General features: G+C 38.1%; 1 protein-coding gene across 2 annotated transcripts in view; it reads left to right on the top strand.

The window, feature by feature from the left end:
- Positions 1–17,141: 17,141 nt before the first annotated feature.
- Positions 17,142–18,029, top strand: part of itpkb (inositol-trisphosphate 3-kinase B) — a 30,448-nt gene continuing 29,560 nt past the window's right edge. For both annotated transcript variants that reach the window (XM_008398444.2, XM_008398443.2), the window contains exon 1: positions 17,142–17,737. The gene's annotated coding sequence lies outside the window, so the exon portion shown is untranslated. The remainder of the gene's footprint in view (positions 17,738–18,029) is intronic.

Raw genomic sequence — 18,029 nt, 5'->3', positions numbered from 1 at the left:
CAAAAAAAGTTTAGGTTCTTGTAAAACACAAAACACCAAGTTGGTACCCGATTTGTGTGCTAAATTAAAGGGCTGCTTTGCTATATTTAATGGTATCTGAACTACTTCGGCACCATCATTGACCGAGACGAGTAGAGCGAAATCAGTACAAAGACAAGTCAAACCTGAATTCATGTATTTACCACAAGTCTGATATGATGCAACATGATCCATAATGTTGTACAAAACCAAATGTTTTTTTTTACATCTGCTATAAAATACAGGAAGTTGCATGGATGGCATAGTCTTCATTGTCTGGTCAGATGAATGAGAGTCATCTGTGGGTGATGGAGGCGTCTGAGTGGTGATCGGCAGTCAAACACCTTCACTGTTAATTCGTATGACTTTTTCTTTTAAATTTGTCGCACATCGTCGGTATGCTTTTTCCCTTCCTGTGGTTGTTCATAGCAACAGTCGGCACGTGGATAAAACAATGTTGGGGTTTCTGTCTGATTCCGCAACTGAATAAAAGACTACCTCAGTGGTTTTAAAGACTCCAGGCTGTCTTTGTTTAGCTCGCCAGCATTTAAACTGGTCAAACCTGGTCTGAATTATTCCACACTAAACAGATACGTCTTGAAACACATTTTGTGGTTTAGGAAAAAAAAAAAACTTTTACTGTGTTGTTGGAAATATGGTGTCCAATCAATGTAGAATTAGCTTGAGCCTTTATGTAGCTTCCACACTTTATATTATTTCAGGTTTGAAAATAGGTAACTTCAAAACATTTCCAGACTTACGAACTGGGCTGGGTGTCAAAGATTACGATGAAGATTATGATAAAAACATCACGCTTTTACTTTTTAGGTAACTAGCATTTGTAGTGACACAAAAGCTATCTTCTTGAAAAACGTTTCCATTTGAATTTGGCTTCTTCAATAAGTGTGATTTATTTCACTAAACTGCACAGCGTAACTACATTTAATAATATTTTTAAATTTACTGATATTAATTGATGCTCTCATGGATCAAACAGTGGTGAAAATATCAAAAATAACAACCTGTCTGTTACTGACTAGCATTTAGGCTAGTCAATGATGTGGCTACAATAAATAAAAATTCTAATCATGATAAGAAATTGCTCACAATAAATAATAAACAACATAATAAATGATCACTCCCAGAAGGAACCATGAATATTCTTAAACAATAACACTATAATCATATGTGTTCCTGTTACAAACTGATCAACAAATAGCAAAATCCCTGATTTTAAAAAAATTTAAATCTACAGAAATGCAGCGTCCAAATTCTAGAAATCAGAGTTGATGATAAGCATCACACACACACCATGTGTTCAGCAGCCACTTGTTTCCTCATGCTGCATCCTGACTTGTTGCCTTTCAAAACTAAATGCTTTGCCCCACGCCTCCCTGGCCTGACCAGCCTCCCCCTTTGAGAATTTGACCCTATGCTGATTAATCTCTTTTTAACTACGTCTGGATCCGCGCCAAAGCAACGGGCCTGCTCTCCGTGACTTTGTTTTTTACTCCATCAAAATGGACGCATGCTGGGGAAGGCAGCTTGTCCTCGCAGTCTCCCCCTCTTATTTGAAATGTTACCGCTGAACACAATGGGTTCCTTTTAATTCTCTCATCAAACAGTCCTCGAAACAGCGTTTTTGCCCCGGTTGATGTCCATTCCAGATCAACTTTACAGGTTTACCCGAAGAATCAAGCCCACCCTCCCTGTCCACATTTCTATCTCTCCGTCCCACACATCTCCCCCCGCCTCGCCCTTTCACCCACCCGTCCCTGTAATAAGCTGAACATTGCATTACAGTTTCCATTCATCCATGGCCCTCTCTGATCTCCTCTGTGTGAAAAGAGCTCATGTGGTGCCTCACTGCCCTGCAACTCCAAAAGCAGGAGGCTGATACTTTCCTGTCACAGCTGAGCGCTGCGCTGTAAAAATATGTCTTCCTGGATAATTGTTGTGACAGTGCTGTCACTACAGTCACTGAGGAGATAAAAGCTCATTGCTGTGCTTTGTTATGTAAGCAGGCACCTTCGGTGACTTGTATAGTCAAGTGGATTGAAGGAGAGTTGCATTTTTTATGGATTGTTTGCACAACTTTTTGTTGAACTCAGTTCGTTTTAAACCCAATGTGGGACAGTAGGGTTATCAGGGTGGATGGGAGTCGATTTTCTGCTTCTGGTGAAACTACAGAGCTGGCATAAAAACACACATCCACACACACAGGGATGTTCCCATAGCCTTTCCGAATGGTTAAGCAATATCTTTCACTCTCTCCGTCGCTCTAATTCAGTCCCTTTTCTTCTCTTGTGTGCAAATCGTTCTCACTTCCTCTCAGCTTAAATGTGTTCCCATCTTTCCCATTTTGTCACATCACATCCACTCTAAGCTTTACTCATATTTTTCATAACCTTGTGTGTCTACATCTTACAAAAAAAAGAGAGGAAATCATATTTTCGAACCCGTCAAAGGCATATTTCCCTTTCAACAATGAGATGACTTCTAAAATGTAAAAAAAAAAAAAAACAAATCTAGAGATTATGTGCAAAGTTTCCACATGAAATCAGAAATAGTGTTAAGAAAAACATAATCATGAACTTATTGTAAGCCACCAGCTCCATCTAATGAGCCCATTCTCCCCAGCAGAACAACCAATTAGGGCTTTCTCATTAGCGGGTTTGAACAGAGCTGCTACTGTTCTGCACATCCTGAGAGTCTGGGAGTGAACATGGCACTGATGGTTACAGATCAATGATACACACAGCGAGGCGCCTGACAACAGCTCCACCTTAAACATTTTTTTATTACAGGAAGTATACATGGTGAGTTTTAAGATATTTTTATTCTAATCATTTTAAAATTGCACAAGTCGATTTTTTTTTTTTTTGCAGCTTGACTATATCCACATGTAGCTCTGTGTTTAAAAAGAAATCCAATCCGATCGTTAATTACCAAGTTGATGGGTCTTGTGAATTTACTTGCACTCGCTACAAACCGGAGCTGCACGATATACCAAACCACAATCGTCACAGCATTATCAATGTGTGCAATCAGACAGGAGTGCTTCGATGCATTAGTGGGTAAGCTTTATATTTCACTGCACTTGATGCCCATATCGGATGTAGATTTGAGCCACCAGGATGCTAAAGCTTTTGGGAAATTGTGGGGACATTGTGAGGATGGAAAATAAAAAATACATTTAAAAAAGTCTAATGAAAGTTGTTGGTTGGTCACAACTGATATCATCATTGTAATATTCAGCAATAAATATATCATGTTATTTTTTTTTTCTATAATTATGTTGCACTAGTAGCAAATGGTGTTTTTATTTGGTTAGCCTTTTATTTCTTCTCAACGACAGGAAATCTAGCTCAAATTTGGTAAAGTATTACAGGTAAAAGGGACAAATCAATTATGCCAAAATTAATACAAATATATGCTTTAGAAAACATTTTAAAAAATAATGAGATTAGCAGCTTGTTTGTCCAAAAACAAAATAAAAAACATTTGCAATTATCTAATTGGACAGTATGGCCATGAACATGGAGGAGGCACTCCAAACCTGATCAATATCTCCACAAGTGTCTCTAATGGGTTTTCTGTAACAAAACAGATTACTGAACCACTAATAAGGAAGCTAGTAGGTGGTTTTTCAAAGCCCCGCCCCTCCAGACTACAACCATAAACATCTATAGCACAGCTCTTAGCGAGCTGATGTTGTTGTTAGCTGTTCTCTGACTGAAATCCCGTCCATAAACAGCAACGACTGTTGCACATGACAGCCATAAAAGTACAGCTCAAAACCAAGACGGATCCTCTCTTCAATGATAATCCAGCTGCCTCTCAATCAGATACCAGGGAACAAAGATAATCACTTTATAACACACTAATGGAGCTTTTCCTGGGTGGGTTGTGCTGATCAAAGTGAAGAGGAGTTCACAAGACAAACTGAAACCCATAATTAGAGCTAGATATAAGGGTTACCTTTAATGCCAAATGGAACAGCCTGGGGTCCTGGTATTAGTCTGTTAAGTTAAATTGCCTGTGTAGGACATCTTTTAAAAACATTTAATCCGAATAACAAAGAACACGATAGACATATCTAAAACCCATCAGCACTGATTAGACACTGTGTCATTTTCTCTTAATCTCGTCACGTTTTCACACCATTTAACATTAAAATTCAAACATAAATGTAAAGTATGGTGTACTTGCTTTCATTTAAAAACAGGTATCCCTGATGCAGTTCTGATAATGTAATATATGATGTCATTATGTCTATCATTATGCCAAAGTAAGTTATGCATTTTTCTTTTTTACTGTTTTTCCGTATCTGCTCAACACCATTATCTTCAAAAAGGTTTTGAACACATTTCTTTAAATTTCTACATGACTCTGCATAAATACATACAATAAGCAGAAATTGACTTTCACTAAATCGTAATACAACAGAATAGATGAAAGTTTTAGGGATGTGAAACCTCAAAATGTCAAATTCAGGTTACGATATGAATGGAGGTTTTGGTTATTTTCTATCTCAGTGCAGTACAGTACAGTGCAGACATTTTTACAGTAGACATGAGAAGGTGGGAACGACCACTGTAGCAGTTGATTACTTGATTGATCGAAGGATTACTTGAATATGCGATAAATGAAATATTCAATAGGTCTAACACAAACCTACAAGTCAGCACAATCTCAGATCATTGTCTGCCAGTCTGCTGGCCTGTTTGCTTGTCAGTTTAAACCAGATGAGCCCTTTGCCATCTGTCAAAGTTTGTCTAAAATATTATGATACAGACACAACAAAAACATCCTGCATATAAAAATTTAGGAACTGCCCAGCTTATAAAACTGTGGATGCCTTACCAAACCATTAAAGGGAAAAATTATGCAAAACTATATATTAGTGTCCCACCCATGCACGCTTGTAAACCCTTTACCAACAGAAAAGCTCATCTATATCACACTAAAACGATTACAATGTTTTTTTTAAATCACTTGACCAATTTTAAGTTGTGAGAAAACACAACAAATAAAAACAAAATACCCTGCGGAGTAGCTCAGTAGCGTGGTGTTTAAACAACAAGGCATTTACTACTTTGTTTTGTCAGCGGCAGGAAACTGCTACGTGTGTTGTCCCACAAAAAAAAAAAAAAGCCGGATGTTTGAACAGCCTCTGAACGCATCACTTTTAAAATGACCTACCGTTAAAATTGACATGTTCAATCAACCATTTACCTGTAGAGCAAGAGAGTTTGTTCACGTTGAAAGAAAAACACAAACGTGTAAACATGAGAGTGTAGCTAAATTAACCTGAGCTGAAAAAGGAAAAATAAAGAAAAACATGCCCGCGAGGTCTTTTACGCTGGCAACGTAAATCACATCCGAATGAGAAGCAGCGGGAAGCGGGGGGAGTAAGGTGATGATAACAGGGATAACATGGAAGAAGGCAGGCGCCATGAAGCGCCTTAAATCGAAGGTAAGAATTCATTTCCTTCATAACAGAGACCACCACTGAATAACGGTGTTTCTTTGACCGCTATATCTACGAAAAAAAGTAGGTATTCAAGGAAGATAAGCACATGTAACCTCAGTATGTAAAGCATAAAGACCAGAAAATGATGCAGATCCACACAGCCATGAAGCAAGCCGATATGTCGCTGATATCTCCATCACGTGACTTTAAAGGAGGTGAAAAATCAGCCCATACCTGTTTAAAGCTCCAAAGATAAGTGTGTTGCGGATTTTCCCAAACGTGGACTCGCGCTCGGTTCTGCTCCAAAAAAATAATGCACGTCCCAGTACCTCAGCCTCCCAAAAATCTCAACTACACTCCACTCACACCGACGGTCTGGCAGGAGCTCAAAGGAGACGTGTCCATCATCATAAAGTCCCGCCTACTACAGTGAAAAAACACCTTTTACCCCGTTCTCATTGGCTCAGAGGAAATACTGTATTAGAGTATGACATTTGATTGGTCGCTTTGGTTGCCAGTTTAAAATGGAGGGATGTACGATTTAAATAAGCTAAGCGTCGGTGTGACACCACAGCTCCCCCTAGAGGCTAGATCCTGCAACTTTAAAAAAAATGTTTTTCTAGCATCTAACATTTATTTCAAAGCAGGACTCTTAATAAAGAGGATACAATTAATTTTTTAAAAAATGCATTTATTACATATTTCAAATTTATTATATTATTATATGTATAAATACATTTATTATGGAATGTATTTATATTAATATTTTAAATAATTTATGTAAGGTGTTAAATTATGGATTTGAATGGCCATCAATGTAAATTGAAATTGTGTAGATTTTTATGGTGATTAGATAGTGGTGTTCAGTTTTCAAACTTGTAAGCACTCCAGGTAGAGAAATGCAAAAAGCGGCAAACATCTTGCTGGAAACACTTTCAACCTGCACCGCTTACTTTTTTCTCTTGTCCTCTGGAGGGAGGTTATCTAGCATCTGGGCCACATTATCCAGCTTGTGTAAAAGTTTCTTTCCTCAAGCCAACAGGGTATTAAATGCTCCTTAAAAGCTTCTCCCATAACTCCAGACAGAAGCTGAATGAATGAATACACTAAATACACACTGCACTACTCATTTCTGTCTTCTTCTCTGTACTGTTTTTGTGTGTGTGTGTGTGTGTGTGTGTGTGACCTTATACAATGTCAAAATAATCCAGGAGGCATGAATACTTTGGCAACACACAAGAATATGTGACGTTTTATAATGGCTGCTATAAACACCCTTAATAAAAGGTGTATGAGGCAGAAAGGTGTATGAAGTGATTTTTATTAGAAAAAACAAAACAAAGAAGGATTTTCATTAATTTTATGAAGAAGATATGGATCTGTTATCGTATTTTCGATGTGAATTATCCCTTCATTTTTCAGACTCATAAATAAAATGCATGGGCAGATCATTGCATAACAGCTCCTGTCCATTGCAACTGTGGGCAAACACCATTACATATACAAGCACACCACATGCCTGTTAAAGAAGCTCAGGTAATTGGCTTAAAGTGTAAGGAACCATGCAGATTTTACATCTACATAAGAGGAGTAAACAACCACACAGGGACACCGGTCGTCTGTAGTAGAAGGAAATGAATGAGCAAAATCCTTGCTGAATAAATCTGATGGAAAACAGGCAGGACTCCTAATGAAGAGGAGTGGAGTGTGTTTCCTCAGACTCACCATTTAATGATGCAGCATGGATCCAAAGCAGGCCAAGTGGGAGCATGCGCACAAACACACAGAGAGAGAGGGAGAGGGAGAGAGAAAGTACATGAGAGCATATTTAGCACAGATGCTGCTTTAAAGCCTAGTCTCCCCCAACACCACCACCTTCACATCAGCATGTTTGTTTAATGAGCTGCATCTGCTAAGGCTACTCGTCTTAGCGCTCTCTTGTCAAGCGAAAACCACGTACGTCAATGGGGATTGACTCAAAACGCAATGTCATCCAGTTATGTTCACAATGTATGGCTATTTATATATAAATATAAAAAAAGAGATTGTAAACCGGTCACTGAAAGAGTGGCAAATCTGCTCTCTAATGCATAAGCAAACTGACAGGTTTCAGCATATCTATGCTGGAAATTATTCAAAGAGCCCAAGCAGAGACACCTACACACAGCTTTTAACGCACACAAATTATACAATGTTAAGAAATTGACCTTTTTGGGTAATCAGGTCTTTGACAAAAACGCCTTAGAGGACTTTTGTAGGGTAGTTAAGACACAATAAATATGACAATTAACATAGAAATCAGAAAAAATATACCTGATATGTTATAGCCCCATCCTTCAAGAAGAGCGTCCCCAATGAGATTAAAACAGTCATGAATCTGCAGCTAATCAGCTTGCTGCGATCTATGGTTCTGAAATGCTTTTTCCTTGCTGCCGCTCCTCGGCTGTCCAACCACAACCTCTCTCCTCTCACTGACGGGCTTACAGAGCAGCTCCCCACCCTGTGCAGACCAGTTTTACTCCTACTGCAGAGCCCATCACACCGGGATATCCATGTCCTCGCTATAAACAAACAGGTTATGCTATGATCTTTTAGCCAAGAGGCTTCAATGAAGCAAAAACAAAATAATAGCAGAATAAGAAGGGAACAAGCAGTTCAGTTTCCCATGCAGGCACGAGATCAAGGCAGTTCAGATTCTCCGGAGGATTAGTGTCAGGTCCTTCTGAGGAGAATTACTCCGACAGAGCCATCTGGACAGAAAACACTGCCTACGAGAATAGTTATTGTCCAGCCATGATTGTGAGTTTATCTGAGATCCAATTAGCCACTCTTTCCATAACCCCCCCCCCAAAAAAAGAAAATCTAATTAAATCCAACCCTGGTATTTAAACAAGATCTGCATTTTGCATCCAAGTGTTTATAACAGTCTGTTGACTTTGGAGGCGAGCTTTAACGCAGTAAGATCAAACACTTTCTCTAAGTAAACTGTCCCTCACAAGTCCTCCATTTAAACCAATCAGCTTTAATTACTCAATCCAGCAACTTCAACGGATGAAACCGGCTGAATTCATAAGATTAGGAAACTGTTTAATTCACTCAAAAGTTTATGACACCATTAAACCGTCATATAAAACCTTTCATAGCTAAAAGATCAGTGGCTCCCAAAACTGGACTGGGACAATGTCTTATAAGTCAGCAAGTGGATGATCTTGAAAAAAAAAATCTAATTCAATCCAAAAATATTTGTTTATAGTGTATTTGTTTAACTAATGGTTCTTGCATGACGTAAAAAAAAAAGAAAGTCATTAAGTGATTCATCTTTTAGAACAAAATTTCAAAAAGATTGTGATGCACTTCAACATTGAATGATTTGCTCTGAATGCAGATATGGGCAAGTTTAGATGCGTAGTTATTTTTGTAGCCATTTATTTTTGGTTATACAGAGCAAACCTCCCATTTTCAGCAGATAAACAACAGCAACTGCAAGGGTTTGCAGTCAAGTTCTATAGATGGCGTTATTTCACAACGTTAGACCCGAAGGCCATGCATCATGCACCGCCACCTGTCCTAAGAGCACCTCAGTCAGTCGAACACACACATCTGGGCGTCTTTTACCTGGAAATCCGACGACAACCAACTGGAACGGCTCGAGTCGGTATTTCCTCGAACGAAGCCCGCTTCTTTTGCTCTCTTTATCTCTGGTGAACAAATACAAAGACGCTGAACAAATATTTCCCAGCAGTTCACACCTCTTTGCTTGATGTAATGTCAATCGCCGGTGCCCTCTGGCTTCCTCTTGCACTTCTTTGTATGTGTGAGTGGTAACTCTAAACCCAAGGATCAGGTGTCACACAAGGAGGAGAAGAAGAACCAGATGAGCACAGAGATAAAAACACAGATAGACAGAGATTAAAAACATGTAGGTATGTATCAAACAGGAGCAACAGGGGGAGGAAGGGGTAAAAAGAAGTTATTTACAAAAGGGTATCTTTTGTGTTTTGTTTCTCATGAGCACATAGCATGGGAGACGACACTGAAATATCAAATATTAGTCTAATCTGAAACATCCTTAGAACCCTGCCTGGGCATGCCTAATTCATGGTGTTGGGTTTTTGTGTTTGTGTGTGAGCTTGTTACGTCTTGCCCCGGCTCTGTTTTAAGAACGGTTAGCCAGAAACCTAACCTCATGAAATGCCATCCCTTTAAACAAGTCTTTCGGACACACACGCCGTGTTTATTTATGTGTTTGTCAACAATCTAGAACAATGCAGCCACAAAGAATTGGACAGTGTTTTAAAACGGGGGTTTTAAAGAGTTGTGAGTTGTGTTTCCTAAATTGATCGAATTGAATAACGAATTGAAACATACTAATTTTGGAGAAACAAGTTCTCCAGAGTGTTGGAGAATTCAATTCAGTTTATTTATGTAGGACCGAATCACAACATGTCATCTTGAGGCACTTTTCAAAAAGAAAGCTGTTTCAGTTCAATTTTCAACATTCTAACTAAGTGATATTATTTATCAAAACGGTACATTAAGTTCAGTTCATTATTCAAATTAGTTTAAAAAAGTACTCTCTCTAAGGAAAGCATTCACACTTCCTGGAGGACCACATAGCAACAGATAATCACTTTTGTTGTGTCGCTGACTTTAAAGTGATTCCTCATTCCTAGCATGAATGTAGTTACAGTGGGGAGGAAAAGAAAAACCCCTTAACAGGAAGAAGCATCTAACAGAACCAAAACCTGGCTCAGTACAAGCAGCCACCCACTGGGAGTGTGAGAAGACAGAGAAGACACACAAAAAGAAACAGATGTAGGAGTACTTTTTATGTTCATGAAGAGTAAAAAGATAATACTAGGAGATGGAGAAGGTTTGGTAATTGGCCTTGTCTTTTCCCAGACACTGTATCTCACTCTGGGACTGCAAGAGGGTTGACTTACTATTCAGAAACAGCCTCTGCATCTTGGTTGCCCAGCAGGCTCAGCTTCTTTTGCTTCTTCTGCTTCTGGGTCAAACATGTATCTGTTACCAGCCATTCTCAAGTTTATAAAGTGTAAACATTGAGATGCACTTATTTCCATAATAGTGATGTAGCCCTAAAAATGTATTCTTAAATGAGCTCAAAATAGACAGAACTGGCTGGGCGACATCTCATAATCTGAAAATTATTTTTTTTGTAAAAAAAAATAATAATAATGAACACATTTTGTATGGCCCACATAGCTACACTAACTGATTAAAGGAAACATATTACCCTAAAATGGGTGATTGAGGAACAGTCTTTGAAAACAACAACAGGTTTTCATCATATTGTTTTATGACCTCAATTATAGACACTGGCGATTTTAAGAGTTATGTCAAAGCAAACTCCAATATTTCTGCAGTACCTCACATCCAGAGATTAGGAAACAGTTATAATAATCATGACAGAGTAATTATTATTATTTTTTCATGAATCCAAGCCTCTGAATTCTGCATTTCAGCCAACAGTTTGTATTTTCACGCCTTTGCTGCTGTATTTAGAACACCAACAGAGCATCAAGCAACATATATGAACCAATTTGGATGAACAGATATACCTAATAGCTTTTCATCATGATTGATAAGCTTCAGCTAAAGCTAGTAGGGTGAAACAATGGTGTCTTCAATCTAATAGCAGCTCTCTTTGGCTTGCAAATTCTCTACAAATACTGCATGGCAACACTGTGGCAAGTCTTTTATTGATATATTTACATATGATAGTATTTAAGTTGGTTTCATAAGTCAACCATTAAGGTTTGATTTTTGTACAGTGTAGTTTTAAGTCCATAAAATTTCTTTAACTTTAGACAAATTGATATCTCCTGACAACATGCAGTATATACAAAAGCCACTAGGGGGCAAAAGCCCATTCTTCCATTACCAGAGTTTCATTTGATTTCAGGAAAGATGGAGTCCTTTTTTATATGCTGTTAAATAACTTGATAGAGAGTGAAAAAAAAATGTTTTTCTTATCCTCTTTTCTTGAAAACTGAAAAAAATAGGGTTATTCTGTATGTTCATCAAACTTGAGTCTCTATGTTCTACATTTAGGTAAATATAATTCAACCTGTCATAGGTAGTATTCTTCTTCTTCTTCTTCTTCTTCTTCTTCTTCTTCTTCTTCTTCTTCTTCTTCTTCTTCTTCTTCTTCTTCTTCTTCTTCTTCTTCTTCTTATTATTATTATTATTATTATTATTATTATTATTATTATTATTATTATTATTATCATCATCATCAGAAGTGTCTTACTAATGCGATTTAAGTTCCAAATTCTGCAAGAAAAATCGTCTACATCCAAGTTTTTAGTGTTGATACGGCAGACAAAATAGATTCTTAGATTTTCTCTTTTAGTCAAGTCCTGATGAAGCATCAGTGTTGTCTGAGACGGTGATGATCAACCAGGAAGCTCTAATCAACACTTCTGAACTTGGCTGACCCAAATGGAGAAGTCTAAAGTTTCCTGGGGAAAGTTTTTATGGTCCTATACTAGCCAAATGGACATACGTTTATTTGGCTACTATGCTGAATGCTTAAAGAAAGGTTTTCCGCAGTCAAGCATGGCAATGGCAACATCATGCTGAGGGCCTGTGTCACTGCCAGATCTAGTGATGCATTGAAAAAAGTAGATTGAATAATAAAGAAGACTTCCTCAAATTTTGAGGAGAACTTCCTCAAAATTTTGCAGCAGCTAGATGGTCAAAATTAGGACAATTTGTTCCAGCAGGACTTTTGACCAGGACTAAAGTTCTGAGGTTTCATACATTTAAATTTTTACGTGTTTCCATCCTCAGACCGACAATTAAACACATTTATTTATCGGGGGGAAAAACTGAAGCAAAATCTAAATTCTCTGCACGTGATCTGCTTTCTGACTTGGTGAAATGTCCCCCTGCTGCTTCATTGCTCTTTGTGGACAGCAAATTCATTTTACTGTGGCTGCAACCCTGACAACATTCAAATCAACATTTTTCAGCACTAAACTCTTAGTTAATCTCAGTACTTGTCATTGTTAACATGATTTATCAATTGAATCTATTAACTCCTTAAAAAATAGACAGAAAATAATTACACATGGGGAGTCAGACAGGTAATTTGAGAAAATAACTTTGAAGAATTAAGTTGTAAATGACATTCGGCTAATTATGAAAACAAATAGTTGATACCTGAAGTTTACATGCACCAAATAGAAAGTCACATACAACTCTTTTTCTCATTGTCTGAAGTTAAATCAGTCCAAACTTCTCTTGTTTTATGTTAGTTAGAATTAGCAAAATTATTTAATTATTGATGTCTTCAGAATCAAAAGTTTACATAAAGTATGATTGCTTTAAATTATTTGGGGAAGCCCAGATGATGATACCAGTTTTTGCAAACTTCTTATGCGACACATTTGAGTTAATTGGAGTCACACCTGCGATTGTATTTTAAGGTTACACCTGAAACTCACTGCTTTCTGTTTTGATGCCATAGGAAAGGAATGGGGAAGCAACAGGGCCTGGCAATAACTCAAAGTTGGAGACAAAATCAAAGAGCCGAGTCAGTAGAAGTTGAGGCAAGTAGAAGTCGCCTGCTTTCTGAAGCGCTGTAGCTGGAGCCTTCCCAACACATGTGACCTTGAGATTAGCTCAAGGACAGCCTGCACAAAGCCCCATTAAACTGTGTTTTCCTGGTCTGTTCAAGCCTTAATGCCACACAAAGCATTGGTAAGTGTGCTGCCATTGGAGTCTGCTTCCCTAATTCTCAGGATTGCTAAATCGTAACTTCTGTAATCCAGTCTGTGTTCGACATTTGCCAGAAGAACATCCTTGTTAGATGGCATTCTGTTTGTTTTTCAGAAGTGGGGATTCACCTTTAAGAACTTTTGGAAGGATCTTTTAATGCTTCCGCATGCCAAGACATGTTGGACAATTTATACTTCTGTCTTTTTGTGAACAGATTTATGATGGTCTCTTCCTGACTGAGTTCTCAACCCATCTTCAAAGTTTCGGATTTCTTCTTTTGTTGTTTAATCGGGTCTGCATCGCAGGATGTCTTCTGACAGGGTTATTTAAGCAGTGAGAAGCTACTCACTGCATCAGTGGGGTTAACGAACTTATTACTAGCTGAAACATAGTCAGACATACAGTAATTATCTATCAGGAGGCTATAGTTTATTTATGTTTTATGGAAAAAGTGAACAGCAGTGCTATAACGAAAATCAAGTCACACAACAAAGACACTCATTGAATTTGGAGAAAAAAACCAAATGAGTTTCCAGACTAAAACTATTTGACATTGGTTAATGTCACTAAATGTGTTTGAATTTCTGAGCAGTGAAGCTCAAAGTGAAATCTGAGTTGTCTATTACTCAGGGTGGTTGCTTAGGGCGTCAACTGCTGGAGGGTGTGCTTCGTTTCCTTAAAAAAAGAAAAGTATAAGAGCGATAACCAGTCTGTGTCTGTTGGTCCTTAATCTGATGAACCTCCTGCCAAAGGCAGTTTTTTTTAAATGTAACCTTTCTACCAATTTCTGCCACAATCAGCTTATTCAAGTAAGTATATAACAAAAGGTTTATACTCTTCAGGTGGCGTCTTATAATGATATTTTCAAGCTCTATCTGAGAGTAAATGCTACACTTATTAGAAAGTTTTTAAGATTTAGTAAATGTAGCTAATATTCGAAGGGACTTTCCGTTGTTGTTACAAAATAAAGTTAGCTTGTAATATGTAGCTTCTGACAGAACTGTTTCACTATTGGTGTTTCCCACCTGAAGGAGCCACAAACTGATAGAGCAGTTTTGACTTACTTACTTGGTGAATAGTTGGTGGATTTTATTTCCTGTGTGGACAGACCAAGAAGAGGAGGTAAAATAAATAAATTATTGCTTTTGAAAAAAATCCTGAGATCTATTATTTTTAAATATTTTTTCCCCGACAGCTTAAAAATGGATTATTTCAATATCTAATGTATGTGGACTTGTTTGTAAACAGAATATAAACCTTTGTTTATATTTTCTTGCAGAGTAAAATTTGTCATTTGATCCTTTTACATGGAAACAAGGAAAACATGGGAACAGTGTATCCCTGTTTTGCATGATTAAAAAAAAACAATAGGCTAATGATGAAGCTTTTCTCTTGCTCTCTAATCTGTTATGTTAAATATTATATATAGACTTTTTTGTCACATTCCTAGCGTTGGGATGAAATAGTAATAAGAAGTTTGTTTTTTTTGACGTCATTTAAATATTCTCAAGAAAATAGTTGGTAGATCAAATTACTTGACATGTATATCTTGGGCTGCACAGTGATGGAGTTGGTAGCACTGCTGCTTTGCAAGCAAGAAGATCTTGGGTTTGAATCCCAGCCTGGAGTCTTTTCTGCACAGAGTTTGTTTTCCCTGTGCATTCATGGGTTATCTCCAGCTTCCTCCCACTGTCCAAAGACATCACCACTGGGACAATTAGTCTTGTTATTATAACGTCTTCCTCTTTGTTAGATCGTTTGTGCCTTTTTGGAGGTACTTGTTGCAGATCTGGTTTTGAAGTATGTTCAGGGTAGATAAATTAAAATCACTAAGTTGCCTAATGATGCTGCTGGTGCGGCTGTGTAATTATGCAATTGGAACCTATTTCACTTCATAAAGTAGTAAAATAGGTTGCTGTTAATCTCCATACTGGATCATTCGTTATGTTGACAACATCAAGTTGTCTTCCTGCGATGCAAATACATGTTTTGTTTGTACTATTACTATTCAGCAACAGCTAAAACTTATTTATGGCTGTCCTGGAAAGGTCCATTGAAGAAATACTTGTGACATTTCTTCATACATAAAGGCTCCAAAAGACTATTTTAGTAGTTTAGTAGTTTAAGCCTTTTAATTTTTCTGAAGGTCAATCTTCCGCAAGGGTTCTAATGTTCATTTGAATATTGTTTTGCCTTTTCAAAAAGACTTCATAAGAAGACTAACAGTATCTATTATTAAACGCTACATTACAACCTTATGTATTATAGTAAAAATTGTTTAAAAATTATGCAAAAATGTTTATTTGAGAGTAAGTAAAGTCTACATAGGGCATCAAGATCGAAACCATCAAAAAAAAATTGCACTTGGGATAACAAATCTAAAATAACTTGTCTGCTTGGTAAACTTCTAATGGAGGAGTGTCACATATTTGATGAAAAGAGAAACATTTTAAGATTTTTATTGCTGAATTAAATTTATCTTCAAATCAAAATAGTTAAGTACGACTCAAAATTTTTTAATGTCTTTAATGAGTTGCTTTCTCTTTTTCTTTCATCATCAATAGGTCGACAAACATCCAGAGTGAGACACACCCTGTTCTTTCTGAACACAATAAACCAAAACATTTTTCTAGAAGCACAAAAATATGAAATTGTTGTGTTGAAAAATATAAAATAGGACACTGTAGACCTTTCTTTCAGAAAAGTAAATGTGAGATCTTTTTAGGCTTTAGATCTACAATATACTAGGGGTTGCACCAATTAGTCGACTAGTCGATTCTTTTCTCTGCAATGATTTTTTTCTGGGCCAGTCGACTAGTCGCGATCACGTGACAAAACTGATTTTTCCAAGAAAATGAAAGAAGGTGAACTAGGTGAGTTCGTCAGAAAACTCAAATTGTATAAAAATGTAAATAATTTACCAAAGAGAAACTGAAAATTTCAGCATAGGCTCCCGCAATAGGGGCGTTGTGTGGCGCGGTGGTTACCGCGGCGCCCCGCATATAGAGACTTTAGCCCGCGCTAGTCAGGACCTTAAAAAAAAAAAAAAAAGACTACTGGAGTAATGTGCGACAATGTGGCATGTTGTCGGGTTTTTATATCCATCCAACTGATCAACGTCACCCTGCGTATTGAGCGTCGCTCCTTCACCCTGACGTTCCTTCCCTCGGGGGGAGGGGGGCACTATTGTGGTCAGTGTAATAATTTGACTCCTAAATGTGCAGCTATCCATAGAGCATCAGTATGAGCCGGTGTTTGAAAACAAAAAAAAAAGTCAGACCCAACTTTGTGCTCACGAAGAATGATCTGTTTATTGCTCTTTTAATTCTGCATAATAGACTTAGTAAAAGCGGGAGAAGGGGAGGGGGCGGGGAGGTGTCAATATTAGCCTTGAATTTAGCTGATAAAGCCTCCAAGTAGTTGTGAAGCGTTTTTTGCGCTTACGTCACTATAACGTCACCGCGACTAGTCGACATCGACTCGACTATTATAATGATTTAGTTGACCTTAAAAAATATGTAGTCGTTCAACCCCTACAATATACTACTTCTACAAAAATCTGACTATGTTATTAAGTTGAAATATATATATTTTTTAAAGCTCAAAAAACTACTTTAGCATTTTTTTTTTTTATTTTGAAAAAAAAAAAAGTTTTAATTCTGGTTCACAGGAACCTTTAACTGAGAAGTTTGAACACCAAAGCTCCAACACATACAATGGTGGGTTCTGGGGAGGGGGGGGGGGGATTTCAAATAATTATCTCACCTTGGGCACCAGAATCCCTAGAACCGGCTCTGAATAAGATAATCAAAGTAGAGTACCACCTCCTCCGCAGTGGTAGCCGTAGTAGTATTTGACTTTGGGCTCAAACTTTTCATTTCTACTCAGCTCATGCACGCGACCGAGCACGTGCGTGCGAGGGTTTCCCCCATACTGCACGTTCACGTGCACGCAGCGTTTTCAAATTTTCTCCCCCCTTCCACTAAACCGAGTCCATGCGAGGGAGTGACAGAGAGAGAGAGAAAGAGAGCGAGAGATAGAGAGAGCACGAGCTTCCGCCTTTACTCTCGCAGACACAAAAAGCTTTACTACACTCAGAGAGGAGTCGAGCAACGGATGATAACAGACACCAATCCCCCCCAAAAAACTGCTGTCCATCCACAGGACCGGGCAGCACAGGGCTGCAGCAGTCCGGACGGCTTTCGTGGTTCAGGCGGCTGGAGAAACAAGCGGATGCTCTTCGTCGCGAAAGTCTAATTTTCCTCTTTTTTTAAAGTGGAGGTGGGTCTTTTTTTATGTGTGCGCGAAGAGGTGGAGGAGCAAAAGCAGAAAACCGGCGAGTGCGTCTAACAAAGTTGCTTCGTGACAAGTGAAAACAAAGATGGTGCACGACGGCTGGTTCCTTTGTATGTTTCACACATAGAGATATTGCATCTGCTCGATTTAACACAAAAAAGTATCCCGGAGAAGACCCAGAGGAGACGGGACGGGGTGGAGGTAAGACAGCAACCCGGGCCGCTGTAACATGCTTTCGCACGTCATTATTTTGAACATTGCAGCTGGATTGTTGTTTATTACACTTTGTTGGCACTAACTGCACTTAGCGCCGTGGCAGAGGAGAGACCCTTCAGGAACACAGGCGTAAACATTAGTTAAGATGGTGGGAAAGTCAAAGAATGTGCGGAATTTTAAACGATCCTTGTGGAAATGTTGTCTTACACAAGCTGCCTCATACATATTTCTTTGAAGATACACAAAGAAATATCTTCTTTGTGCCCCTGCAGTGCAA

The sequence above is a fragment of the Poecilia reticulata genome, linkage group LG21 (assembly GCF_000633615.1).
Source record: "Poecilia reticulata strain Guanapo linkage group LG21, Guppy_female_1.0+MT, whole genome shotgun sequence".
In the NCBI taxonomy this organism is placed as follows: Eukaryota; Metazoa; Chordata; class Actinopteri; order Cyprinodontiformes; family Poeciliidae; genus Poecilia; species Poecilia reticulata.
The sequence above is the reverse complement of the archived record's forward strand: the minus strand, read 5'-3'. Positions and strand labels throughout refer to the sequence as shown.